The sequence below is a fragment of the Neolamprologus brichardi genome, chromosome 3, assembly GCF_056152115.1.
Source record: "Neolamprologus brichardi isolate AB-2024 chromosome 3, ASM5615211v1, whole genome shotgun sequence".
NCBI classification, from domain to species: Eukaryota; Metazoa; Chordata; class Actinopteri; order Cichliformes; family Cichlidae; genus Neolamprologus; species Neolamprologus brichardi.
This window is the reverse complement of record NC_142106.1, coordinates 38,458,323-38,470,937: the sequence shown is the minus strand read 5'-3', so window position 1 is coordinate 38,470,937 and position 12,615 is coordinate 38,458,323. Positions and strand designations below refer to the sequence as shown.

At 42.5% G+C, this 12,615-nt stretch overlaps 1 protein-coding gene across 20 annotated transcripts in view; it reads right to left on the bottom strand.

The window, feature by feature from the left end:
- Positions 1 to 12,615, bottom strand: part of ptprda (protein tyrosine phosphatase receptor type Da) — a 414,186-nt gene that overhangs the window by 292,165 nt on the left and 109,406 nt on the right. For all 20 annotated transcript variants that reach the window (XM_087837434.1, XM_087837442.1, XM_087837449.1 and 17 more), the window contains exon 4: positions 6,138 to 6,161. The gene's annotated coding sequence lies outside the window, so the exon portion shown is untranslated. The remainder of the gene's footprint in view (positions 1 to 6,137; positions 6,162 to 12,615) is intronic.

Here is a 12,615-nt window from a genome sequence, read left to right as displayed (position 1 = left end):
GATTGGACAACATTTTTTTCCTGGTAGTCAGGAGGTTAAAAATAGCCTTGAAACTATAAACTAGCAAAAACCAGATTCTGAAAAACAACAAAAAGGAAAACAACAGAGGTAGGTAAATAATGGGGTCCTGGGTTAGGTGTAAAGCTAAACCAGGGGATTATAATTAATGAATGCAGTCAGTAAACAAATGTCTGAAGAGTTTAAAGGGGGAAAAAGAAAATTAATGAAACAGGAAACTGAGGAGCTTAAATCGGGTGCCCAGTAACCCTCACAACACAAGCACACACACACACACGCTGCCTTGTGAAGTTAGCATCTGATGCTTGGCTTCAGGACCACTCACAGAACAGGAAGGCAGGGAAATAGAGGGAGAGGACACCTTAATCTGCCTACACCATATGCCGTTAGCTACTGATGGATACAGCTCTCCCTCCAGCTACTGGAGTAACTTATTGCATTTGCTAGCGACGCTTCCGCCGTTGATAAAGTTAAAGATAAGCCATCTGTTCATTAAAGCTTACAGCGATAGGTGCGTCCAAGCGAGCGCAAATCTAAATGTTGTCTGCCTAAAAACTACTCTTCCACGACATCCTGAAAGCATCTGCATGCGCTTAGAATGGAAACTCACATGCGTGATCATCTGCCAATGATCAGGGATTATCATGACAATGTTTTTCTATCGAAAATTCGAGGGGAATAACTGACATGCTGCTACCACAATGCAACGTAAGCAGATTTTCCCACAGGCGGGAAATAAGAGTGAACGCTTGCTGAATCTGTCACTCAAGTGTAATTATTGCAGAATGTATGCAAAGGCACACTAACAAGCTATCAGTCACATTTCTTATTAACAACTCAACCAGCTGTTGTTGGGAAAAACGCAGGGGGGGTGAAAAAAGCACAATCCACCACAGGGACCAGTATGATTGACTCTGGGTTACGGGTTCTCATATGCTCGCCTTACAAGAATTCCCACGTTGCCTGTGAACTCCGAATCATTGTTAAAAACACACAGTCCCTCACGTATACCTGTGCTTATTTAGCAAAGCGGGAAGACTTAACAGATGAAATAAAGTTGTCATAAAATGCACATATAAAAAAAAAAGTAAAGTTTGTATTTATTCTTGATATTTTTTGAATGATATGCAGCACATCGTCGTTGTTGTTTTTTTTCCAAGGGCATGAAAAACACAGATGGAGACTTGAAAGTGCTGCATTATCCATGAATAGCATTGTTCTTATCCTCTGAGAGATGGAAAAAAATATATAAATAAATAACTTCAGATGAATCCACTGTGGACTATTACAAAGCTACCAACGCTCTGGATGCTCTCCAAACTTGCCTTTTCTAATTTCCACCAGGCATAGATCTACTTTTAGACTTCTACCACATAATGGTATTTGCTTAACTGAGCAGCCAGCAATCACTCTCCTCTCTGCCAGTGTCATATCACTGATCAAGTGTGGCTCAGTTCCTGTCTGAAAGGAGGGCTGCCAGACATAATGCAATAATAACGGGTGCACAGCTTGCCTAAGAGAACCGAGGCCCTATTTCACTGCTGACGATGCTGGAATGAACTCTTTGTGCTCTTTCTTTCTCATTCTCCCACTACGAAACCCTTGAGCTTGTGAGAGCATAATGAGCCAATTGTAATTCCTCGCCTATAGCTTTGTATTGAAGAGTATATGGATGGGGTGGGGGGGGAGTGTGGAGGCACTGGACATGTCTACTCCGAGTCAAAAAACGAGGATTCGAGGATTATCTCAGGCAGAAACTGAGGCTTTTTATTTTTTTGAGTGATCATTTTTGGAACAGTTACAGAAACAACCGCCTGTAACCAAAATTTTGGGGCGATGTAGGAGAAAACTGCATAGGCAGACACCTGAAAATGTCACACACTAATAAAAGAGCAATCTCTGTCTTAATCTCCATCCTTGCCTTAGCAATACAGTCGAATCTGGCTAAAAATTGTATTAAATAAAGAAAAAAGCCAACCTCCACAGCACTTAGAGACCGTATTTGCAATGGCCCCTACTATCAAGTGATAGATGGATCCTTAAAGCATCCATAATCTAGACATTATTTAAAGCTTTTACTGTAACAGGTGGCTTTAATGTAATGTGAATTGCTGACCTTGGGAAAAAAAAAAGACGGTAAATGCATCAACTAGATGTGATACGTTAAAAATCTAACAGCTTTTAGTCTCGACAAAGAGCACTCCTCTTATCCGGCATAGTGGACGTGAACCTGCGCTGCTCCCCCACAGATGCCTACTGTGATGTTTGACAGATTTCTCCCTCTCCAGCTAGGCTCACAGTAAATGTCCATCTGGCAGCTTCCCATGGGTACTTATTATTCTCAGCTAGCCAGGGGTTTTCTGTTTCCGAGCAGTCAGCCAGCGCCTGCCTCAAAGAGTTGAGAGCAGGACCAGAACTGCTTGCAGATGCTCTGCCGAGTAGCCAAACTGCGCGAGTGTAGTGGCATGGCGCTGGGTATTCAATTACACAATAACGTAGCAGTCTGTCCGAGTATGAAAAGTCAACTGCATTGAGAAAAACTTTGTATCTGAGCCACAACACCGGTCAAGTAAGAGTCGCATCAAGGTGTGCCAGTTTTCTCATTTGTCCAATACACCTCCTACACTTTGGGGGTGAGATGATTGATTTTCCCCTTCTGAACAGATGCTTGGAGCCATGGGTACCACTGAAAAGTCCCGCTGTCCTGGTCTGATGCCCTGCTATGGTAGATTCAGTCATGCAGTTAACCTCCATCACTCTCCTGCAGCCTGCTGAGTGTCTCTAACACACACCGACAAAACATAGGATATTACACTTCTCTGGACATCCAACAGCCAGGGATATTTTTGCACGTACCCTTCTATTACGTCTAGGATTTTTTTCCACGTAGCACATTTAACAAACTCCCCAAGCTCTCGGTTCAAGGACGGACGATCTGTTAGTTAAAGTAAATCTGCGGATGCTCACTGAGTTGTCCAAGTGCATGGGTAGTAAAGAAAGGTAGCAGCAGTGGAGCTTGGTGACATTACTGGCATGGTAATGAGTGAATAAAGAGCAGAGTCTGCAGCGAGTACAGGGGAACTGGAAATATAAATGCATGCCTATCAAGACACACAAAGACCATATGGGGCCTGTTTAAACTGCACGGCAATCATCCTGATTTAGAAATAGTCGCTTAATGTAGAACATGAGATGCTATGACAGGACTGTTCAATCAGTGTGACTAATCACACCATGACAAATACCGATGAATGATCGCTAACTAAATCTGCAAACTACATATGTTGACATCGACTTCTTTTCAAGGAGGAACTGAAACAAACAGCTGCTACAGGTCGGCGTCACAAAAATAAGAAACGGAGCAGGTTCACAGATTTAGTTACCACACTCAGCCCATTCTATTCTCAAGGCTTCACATCCTGCCCTTTGGCAAAGCTGCCGGTGTCTCACAAATGTGCAATTGTCCTTTGGTATTTTTGGGTAGGCAGCAGTAGTAGAAGGTGCAAGCATTACATTTAAACACAGATGCAGTTGAGCATACTTTTTTGACGCGTGAGGATTGTTGCACAAGTAGTCTTTTGTGCCTAAACAGAGAATTTGAACACAAAGGGGGGGGGGGGGGGGTAAAGTGCAAACTATAAAGCTCACACAGTCTTGTGAAGTAGTCACTTCCAGCCTCCAAATGTAGATTTTGTCGCTCGCAGTTGAGAAACTCTGAGTTTTAACAACAGTACTATGCAAAAGTCTTGATCCACAACTCATTTCTTTATATTTTTCATCCAAGAAGTCAGTCTTTCTTTTTTTAAGTGGTCTTGAGCGATAGTTCTCTAGGCTTTCAACTTTTTCTTGGAACATTGGCTGCGTTTTTCAGTTATTTTCAGTGCTGTGATTGTACCTGACCATAATCAGCCCATTTTTGTTTGCTTCTTCAGCCACTTAACACTGACATATGAGTCAGTGAAGTTTAAAAAAGGCACCTAACTCATGGGATGAACCTGTGTTGTGTCTATATATAACAAACAACTTGGCAAAGAATCAGTTTTAGACTGTATCTTTGTTCACTTTGTTAACATTAGCCTAAACCAAAAACACATCATTTATTCACATTTGTTAGCTGAATCTATGAAGACAAAAAGATAACGACTTGATAGACATAAAATATTATTTTTTTGCATCAGCAATGTGATTCCCAAAGAGCTATTACCTGAAAATTTGGCTTATCTCGACACTGTGCCCAGTGTGTCCTTCAAAAAATTAAAGAAACTGGACAAGTGAAGAAGTGACAGACCATCTACAGAAGATGAACAGTTTCTGAAAGTCATGTTCTTAAGAAATAGGAAAAAATCCATCAGAGAAGAGCGCCAAAACAGCTGATCTATGTCACATTATACAAGACTTGGACTGAAAATCACTGGCAACAGGTCTTATGAACAGATGAATGCAAATATGACAATTTGTCATCTTTATATCGGGGGGGGGGGGGGGGGGGGGGGTACAACAGTGTGTGTCTATAGACATCTGGTTTGATCTACCAATGTCTGACGGCCATGGCTTCATTTGTCATCATTGCATTGGCAGTGTCATCAGTTGACACTGCCAATGCAGTAAAAGTATACCTGGATAGAAAAACACACAGTGGAACACCGTCAGTCATGGATTGGCCTCCCCAGAGCCCGGACCTCAACACTATTGAAGCACGGTGGGATCATATTGAGAGAACACAAGACAAAAGGCAACCAATAACCAGAAAAAGAGCTTTGACAGTCCTACAAGAAGCCTGGAGAACTATTCCTGAAGACTGCTTCATGGAATTATGAGAAAACTGACTAGGAGAGTTCCGGCTGCGATGAAGAATAAAGGTGGTCACACTAAACATCAAGCTGGTTATTATTATTGCATAGGTTTATATAATCCCTGCACCTATTTACAATTTTCCTAGCAAAATATAAGGAAACAAAGGGGGCTCAAGACTTGTGCACAGTACTATGCACCTGCTTTCTGGAACAAACCCCCCCTATAACCCTGACATCTGCATACAGCCTTGTTTTTTCTGCAGTTACAATGCATGGCTTTATTAGATAATCTTTGAAGCAGTTTCCACCACTGTGAGGAAAAGTAATTAATGCAGTTTTGACATATGCAGGAAAAAAGCAGCATCCATCAGACCCACATGAGCACAACTGCACTAAATATGACCTGCGCAGGATAAACGGAATTATAAAGTGAGCCCCTCATCAGCTGTCTTTCTAGGTTAAAAAACAAATGTGGTATTGAGTCGGAATTGAATTATGCTTTCTTTGTGCATCTGTGTGGGATTTCTAATTAATGCTGCCGCAGATCTGAGAATGCCAGAGTGCAATGCAGTTTGACTACAGAGAAACTTGCTTAGGAGTGTTCAGTGGGTTGGAAGCAGGAGTTACGGTGTCTTTTTTTATGGCTAAGAGTGTAAAACTGCTCCAAGTCTTTACCAAGTATAAAAACTTGAAGGTTTGAAACTTTTGTCCTTTTCAGCTCTTCAGTACATGGCAGACCACCTTAAAAAAAAAAAAGAAAAGTTGAAGCATGGATGAACTTTCAGAGGAAAGTTAATTCCGGGAACAAGAAATCCAGGTTTCTCTCACTACATGGCCACTATCCACGCTACCAGCGGTTTCTTGTTGACACGTGGACTTGCCGAAACAGCAAAGGGGTTCACAGCTTAGCACATGTGAGATTTCCACACACTCACCACAGAGTGGAAACAAACACCATCCGTTCAATGCTTGTTTAAGTCAACACTGCTGGCGTATTCTTTGAACAATCTGGGACATTTGATTCTCATTTGAATAAAACTCAAATTGAAGGCACAGAGCACACACTCCACTTGCCAGAGAAAGCCACCATTGTGTATTCTCATGCACACATATGGGAAAACGGGATGGGTGGGGATTGCAGGGCATTGCGTACCTTACTGGGCAAACATCAGCATCTCGGTGTTGCGTTGGCTCTTCCCAAGCCCCACCCATCACCTAACCCTTTTTCTATATTCATGCATTTGCATCACTTCCATAGACACGTGACAACTCAAACAGCGCTCTCACTCTTGGGAATAGTGCTGTGAAAAATGAAACAAGTCTTACCTAGTGCGGAATGGTTGGTCACATCTGTAAGCAAATCATTTGGGAAAAGTGGGGGAGGGGGGAGGGGGTGAGGAGGAGAGAAAGCGAGAAAAAAGAAGAAGAAACGTCAGCAAATTACAACGTACAGCAAGCTAAACTTCAACGCAGGCTGAGGCTGACTCCGGCTACCCTGAAAAATGATCGTCTCGCAGCATTGTACAGAGTCGGGGGGTTAAGAATAGGCTGTGTCAAGAGAGGGGGACATCATTTATTAATCGAGGGACATGAAACGTCTGAGATAGTCTCCCCCGAGGATCCCGAGTTTGCACAACTTGCATTAATATTTGTCAGTGTTTCAAAATTTTAAAGGTGGAGGCAGAAATTATGTAAGCAGAAACCCAATCCATTACCTGCGAGTCATCGCCTTTTTTTTCCCTCTTCTTTCGTTCCCCCACTAGTGTAACACAACCACAGAACAAACAAATGTGCTCACACAAATCCACACCCAGAGTGTTCCTCGCTCTCTCTCCATATGTCTCTGAGGTAATTAAGTGGACTTCAGATATCTCTCACCCTATGTCCTGGACCTTTTACTACACTTCCCCGAGCTTGTTAGTCCGACAGCGGACATCCAAGGTTCCGAAGGCGTAATAAAATGGCAGTCTTGCAAGTCTTGTGCGCGCCACAAAGACCCCAGGCAGCACGCCAAAAAAAAGGCCACCATTTAGCCACATCTTCACTAGTCACTGCTACCTGACATTCCCATGAGTTACAGAAAGGGGTATTGAGATAGGCCTGGTCCCCAACCCTCCCCTCTGCTTTCCTGTACTAACATTCCACCATGCTGAGAAATATGTACTGGAAATCCATTACACCGTGCTTTTTTTTTTTTTTTTTAACATCGGAAGTGGTCCCTGTACAAATGTACTCTTCTAAAGCACAGTTTTGCTTTCTTGTAAATGTGCAATAAAACACGGAAATGGAGTGAGCTGACAATAACAGGGAATAGTGTGAGGGAAATAGTAGACTCAGGACTAATTCGGAGTTGCTGTTGCTTACAGTGCAGTCTTGTTTTGTTGCTAAGCAGAATTTGCGGGTAATGTGATTTATCACCGATGATTTCTATCCCCGCCCCCTCAGCCCCCAAAACTCCCTGCATTCATTTACATTTTTGGTAGGGATGCAGCAAATCCCCACGAGGATCAACAACAAGTGAATGTGATTGCAATATCTGTTTTGTGCGTGAGAACAAATCTATTTTCAGGCAAAAGGCGGAGGAAGACTGGGGTTCAATCTCTGGGACGCTCATTACATTCCGCCTGACACACATCCGTGCTTGCTGCTACTGTCGTTGCTAAACAGAGAGCTCAGCTGAGGACCTTGAAGCTTCATGCCAGGAAAATTGGACCCTGGGGAAGGGGGGTAGCAGGGACTGATGTTGGACTTGAAGTGCCGCGGAGAAGCACCTGGGGTTTCAACGGCATTAGCATCAGTTTTGGGAGAAAGTGAGAGACCGAGCCATGCCAGTAATAGGCAACAACGAAAATGTAAAAGATACAGTTGTTGTGGCAGATGTTTACATGCGGTGCATTTTGCAATGAAGTGCAAATGCTTGAGAACAATGAAGCGCGTACAGTTAGATGACTGTACTTTGTCAGGAAGGACAGGTCCTACGCTCTCAGCTATTCCACATTCCTGTTTTTAACAGAGAGACTTTTTGCAGTGCAGTGAAGATTATTGATTTTTTTTTTTCTTCTGAGTCCTGTGGTGGAAATTTAGGATGCCCAGCCAATCAAAACTAGTGGAGGTAGCGTGGGCCTAAGTGGATTAGACTAGTGGGTATGGTGGAGGGAGAATCTAGAGGGAGAAACTGAAGCTCTGGTGGCTTCAATAAACCCACTCCGTGAACCAGGAAATAGATGGAAGACTAAGACACTTTTTTCACCCTCTCTCACCCTCCTGTTTTAAGCAGATAAGCTGCTTCCAAGGTCTTAGTTATGCTGTGTAGAACCCAAAACACGATATGGAAACTTTTGACAAGTCAAATAACAAGAAAGAAGCTGAGAAGTCTGTTCCCCGTGTTGTCTTTTCTCTGTTGACAAGAGGGATTTGGGTATGTTTGGAGTGGTCAGTACTGGGGGAATTACAAAAAGCCTCTGTGATGTGGCATAGTGAGCATGTCACAGCACCAACGTGGGTCTTTAGTGAAGGCCCGGGCTCCTTTTAAGTCAAGCCTTGACTAGCCATTGCAATAAAGAAGAAAAAGCTGTGCTTTGATGAGCAACTGGCAGCCACACCGTGAACTCTTTTATGTTTTCTTTTAAATTCAACCTTCTTTTCTTTTGGTTTCTTTTTCTCTGTTTTGTTTCTTTGTGGTTGTGGTGGCAGCTCACTATGACATCACTTGTACCAAAATAGCTTCAAGAATTAGCAGAAAGTTAGTGCATTTGACAAAGAGTCCTCTTGACATTTAAGCTTTCATTGTCTCAAGTCTATAGGTGTATAAATACAGCAGTTGCCAGTTATAGACTCCATATTTATTCCAGTATCTTTGCACTTTGTACCATTGCACATGCAAATCTGTACATATGCCACACACGTTTTTGTTGTCTGCACATCTTTTTTAAGCACACAGAGAGCATAAAGAGTCCAGCTCCTTGTAGCTGGCCAATAAAGCTGATTTTGATTCTGTGAGAGTTCATTGAGTGTGTGGAGTGTTTACTTGAGCTGTATCTTAATAACTGGCTGTTTGTTATTTAGGTCTTTGGTTTTGAGTTTTAAAATTTGGGTGATCATCTTTTACCATCTCAACTCGGGTGCACGTCATAACAGTAATCCCCACACTTTTGTTCCCTTCATACGTCAAACTGTTTTAGTGGGTAAATGCACAAAAGAGAAATATTTACCATCTCTTTTCACCAGAGAAACTTCTTACTCAAAGCAGCGATAATCACAGCAGCTTTAGCTCGCTTTGCTGTTGCAAACTTCACAACTTTCTTGCCAGATTTAGCAACTTTCCATAGTCTTTCATCCTACAGTCACACCCGGGAAAACAGTTGGTATGAGAACAAAATTATCGTGAAACATTGTCATCTTGTTATCTTTGAAATAGTTACTTCGAGATAAGGGACTAATCCTGCAACCCCTCGCGGCCCGATGCCATTTTCAAAGTGAGCTTGTTGCGTCAAGAAGGCAATAAAACTACAATAAGAAAAAGAAAGTCTGCAATCAGTTTGCAATTGAATGGGGTTAAATTGGTAATTGCATGCAATCTATTTGTGATAATATAACAATTTACTGTGATAAATGAGAACAAATCTCAGCTATGTCATTGAAATTCACATTAAACAGAAATTCAAAGAGAGGCCTTGCAGACAATGTGGGCTCATCAGTGCACACTGACTAAGACTGAATCACTAAACTGCCTCAGAGGAACTGCAGTCAGTCTATGTTGGAGTGTTTGGAGACACACTGCCTTCGACCAGGCGACCTGTGCAAAGGCCTTGCAATCAAAAGTGTCTGCCACAGCTAATTGCAATCAGTCGCCAAATAGGAAAAAAAATTCAGTGCTATCTCTGGGCAATAACCCATTTTTTCTAGTCACAAGAAGGTCCTGTTTTAACTCTAGTGTGAATATTTCTTGTTTTTCAGAAGATCTAAACCTAGTCAAAAACTAACACTACTAATTGCTCTAGCTTGGAGTCAACTTAGACAATTTTCAGACAACATTGTGGTTATCAAAGTCACTACACCCCTGCGTTAGGTGAAGCTTCAAATATCTGCTGTTGACTCAGTCTCCGAAACTCAAAAAGTGGTATTCGGAATAGTCAAAGTAGTTGCACTGTGAACACAGTCTCATTTCATTATGAATTGTTGTGCAGAGAAACAGTGGTGCCAAAGATTACCCTTTATACAAGAATTTGGATTAAACTTAAAGAGGCATCATCTGCCCTTGGTGGGATTTTTGGTGTGGGGTACAATATGGTGCGTCCTCTGAGATTTGGCACAAGTCCTGGACAAGGACATCAGTTTCCCCGAGAGAGACTCTGTTTCACGCTGCCAGTGTTGAATTTTGTCATTCGTCTCATAGTGCACCACATCACAGACAACACTGCTGTTTTTGGTTTTTTATTTTTCTTCTTTTTCTTTTTTTTCCCCAACAAAAACCCCCACCACATCTACTTAAATACATTAGCTCAATATTACAGTGGTGTGGTTTCAATCTGACTCGTGGATCTCTCACAGTACTAATTCCAACAATGATAAATCAAACATTATCAGCCAAATGACTATCTAGAAAAGATTTGCCCTCTGCAGATCAAGCCTTAAAACCCTTAAAGATTAAGACTTCTATCTCTTAACACCAACCGCTGCAGTAAATCTGTAAAGGTCTGATCAAATTGCTAAATAACTTGTGGCTAAATGATCCTCTAGCAGCCACTAGAAATTCTGTACGAATCTTTATTGCCAATTTTCAGTCTCTCATAGACGGGCAAATAAAGGTGAATGGGAAAATTTGTCTCTCGGGTCACGTAAGGTGGAGGTAAAGCAACAGTTTGATTTGATATATATCTATTACTGTACCTCTTATTGTAAATATTATTTCCTCTGTAATTATCTATGTTTCCTGTTTCAAATACTCTAAAATGTGACATGTAACATGCTGCAGTATTCTTGCAGCTTATGTACAGTATAATGGTATTGGGTGCCTTGTACATAGAAAAGGTGTTATTGTTAAAACAGTATGTTACTAATGGGACCGATACTGACCAGGAAATCAAACTACCCACCGCCCTATCCCCTGTTCCTCTTTGGTCTAGTTCCACAGGACACCTTTTCAGATTAATTGCAGTTAATGAGCGAGTCAGACATCCCCCCCTCAAATAAACAGCTCCACTTTTTCTCAGGGGCACAAGGCAATACACACATGCACACAGAAAGCGAGAGTAACAGCAAGAGAGAGCGAGGGAAAGCTCGCTCTCCTCAAATCGGCTACAGGAGTGAGTGCCCACTAATTGGAAATCAAAAGCAATGGAGCTGGAAGGCAGCCGAGAAGGAACAGTGAAACCTCAAGCGCCTGTTGTCGGTCAATTTAGACCGTGACAAAAACGGCCCTGCTTCTTGTGTCACCATTTAACCTATTCACCAGTGTGGAATGAGAGCAGCTGTTTTTTTACAGTACCACATAATGGGACAAAATGGCTCTGGTTGGCCATGCTCCAGCTAGCTGCAAAAAGGCTCCGACACAGAGAGAAAAAGGGAAAAAAGGTGCGAAGAAGATACGGCAGGAGACGGGAACGCTGCTGCCTCGTTATCAGCGATGCAGAGAGAGAGCGCTCACACTCTTCCATCTGAGCTGAAATAAACATTACTTCCTTTTTTTGTGTGTGTGTGTGTCGCAACAAACAATTAGAGAAGCCACCACAGAGGCTACAGATGGCCTGGGGCTCACACAGACTGCGGAAGTATCTAGAAGTTTACACAAGTCAGACGAAAAGCCAGATCGGCTCCAGAGCCGAGGCTGTTCTCCGACTAAAAAAAATAAAATAAAATAAAATATTGCTCAGTTGTTTTTAATCCCTTTCCGAGTTGAGGTGTGAATAAGTACTTTGTGAGTGACAGCTTGATGAGCGCAGTTATAGAAACTCCAAACTTCATAAGGCAGTTGTCAGACTTGGGGCTGTCCGGTTTAAAGGCTGCTCAGGCATAACAGTACGGGAATGAGGTATGCTTATGTTAGCAAAGCAGCAGATGTTCTGTTTCTGTTCCAGCTGTCTTCTTTTTTGAAGTGCCGTGCTCGGTATATCTCAATCCCAAATCTTTATTACTATCCTCTCATCCACACCCCCCTCGCCTCCCCGGGTCAGGCGGGAGTCAAACTAAGCAATCACAGGTAGACTAATTACTAATAGATGCCTCTTTTTTCCTGAAACAATTATAATTTCGACACATTTGTTTCAGAGTTTCAACAGACTGCAAAAACATTGTAAAAAGAGAGAAGAGAGAGATCCCATATTTATCCCCAGTTTTTACCTGCTATGCTAGAAAAGCACAATAGAAAAAAATGAATGACCTAACAGAGCCAACTCAAATGAAGCCACATGTCTGATGTATCTTCCTGGGGGCTTTGCCCACCCTCTTGTGTTTAAAAAAAAGAAAGAAAGGGAAAAAAACAAAACACTGAAGGGATTTAAGGGACTTTTTCAAATGCGGCTTTTTTTCAGGAATTCAGCCTGGCAGACCTTGATGAGTGATCAGAAGTTGGGAGATCATAGACCCGTGGGCTCTATGCTGAGTTCTGACCCTGAGTTCAGCTACGCAGAGGTGGGATAAAGACTCTCTTGCCTGGGGAGAAGTAGAGGGAAGGACAGAGTAGAAAGGAAGAAATAAAACGAGGGAGCGGCAATTGCCTTGATGCCTCTAGCAGTGCGGCGCCGGCTCGGCCCTTCATATCGGCCACTTGTGAAGACGGGAGGGGGGAAACCCTACAGGCACTCGT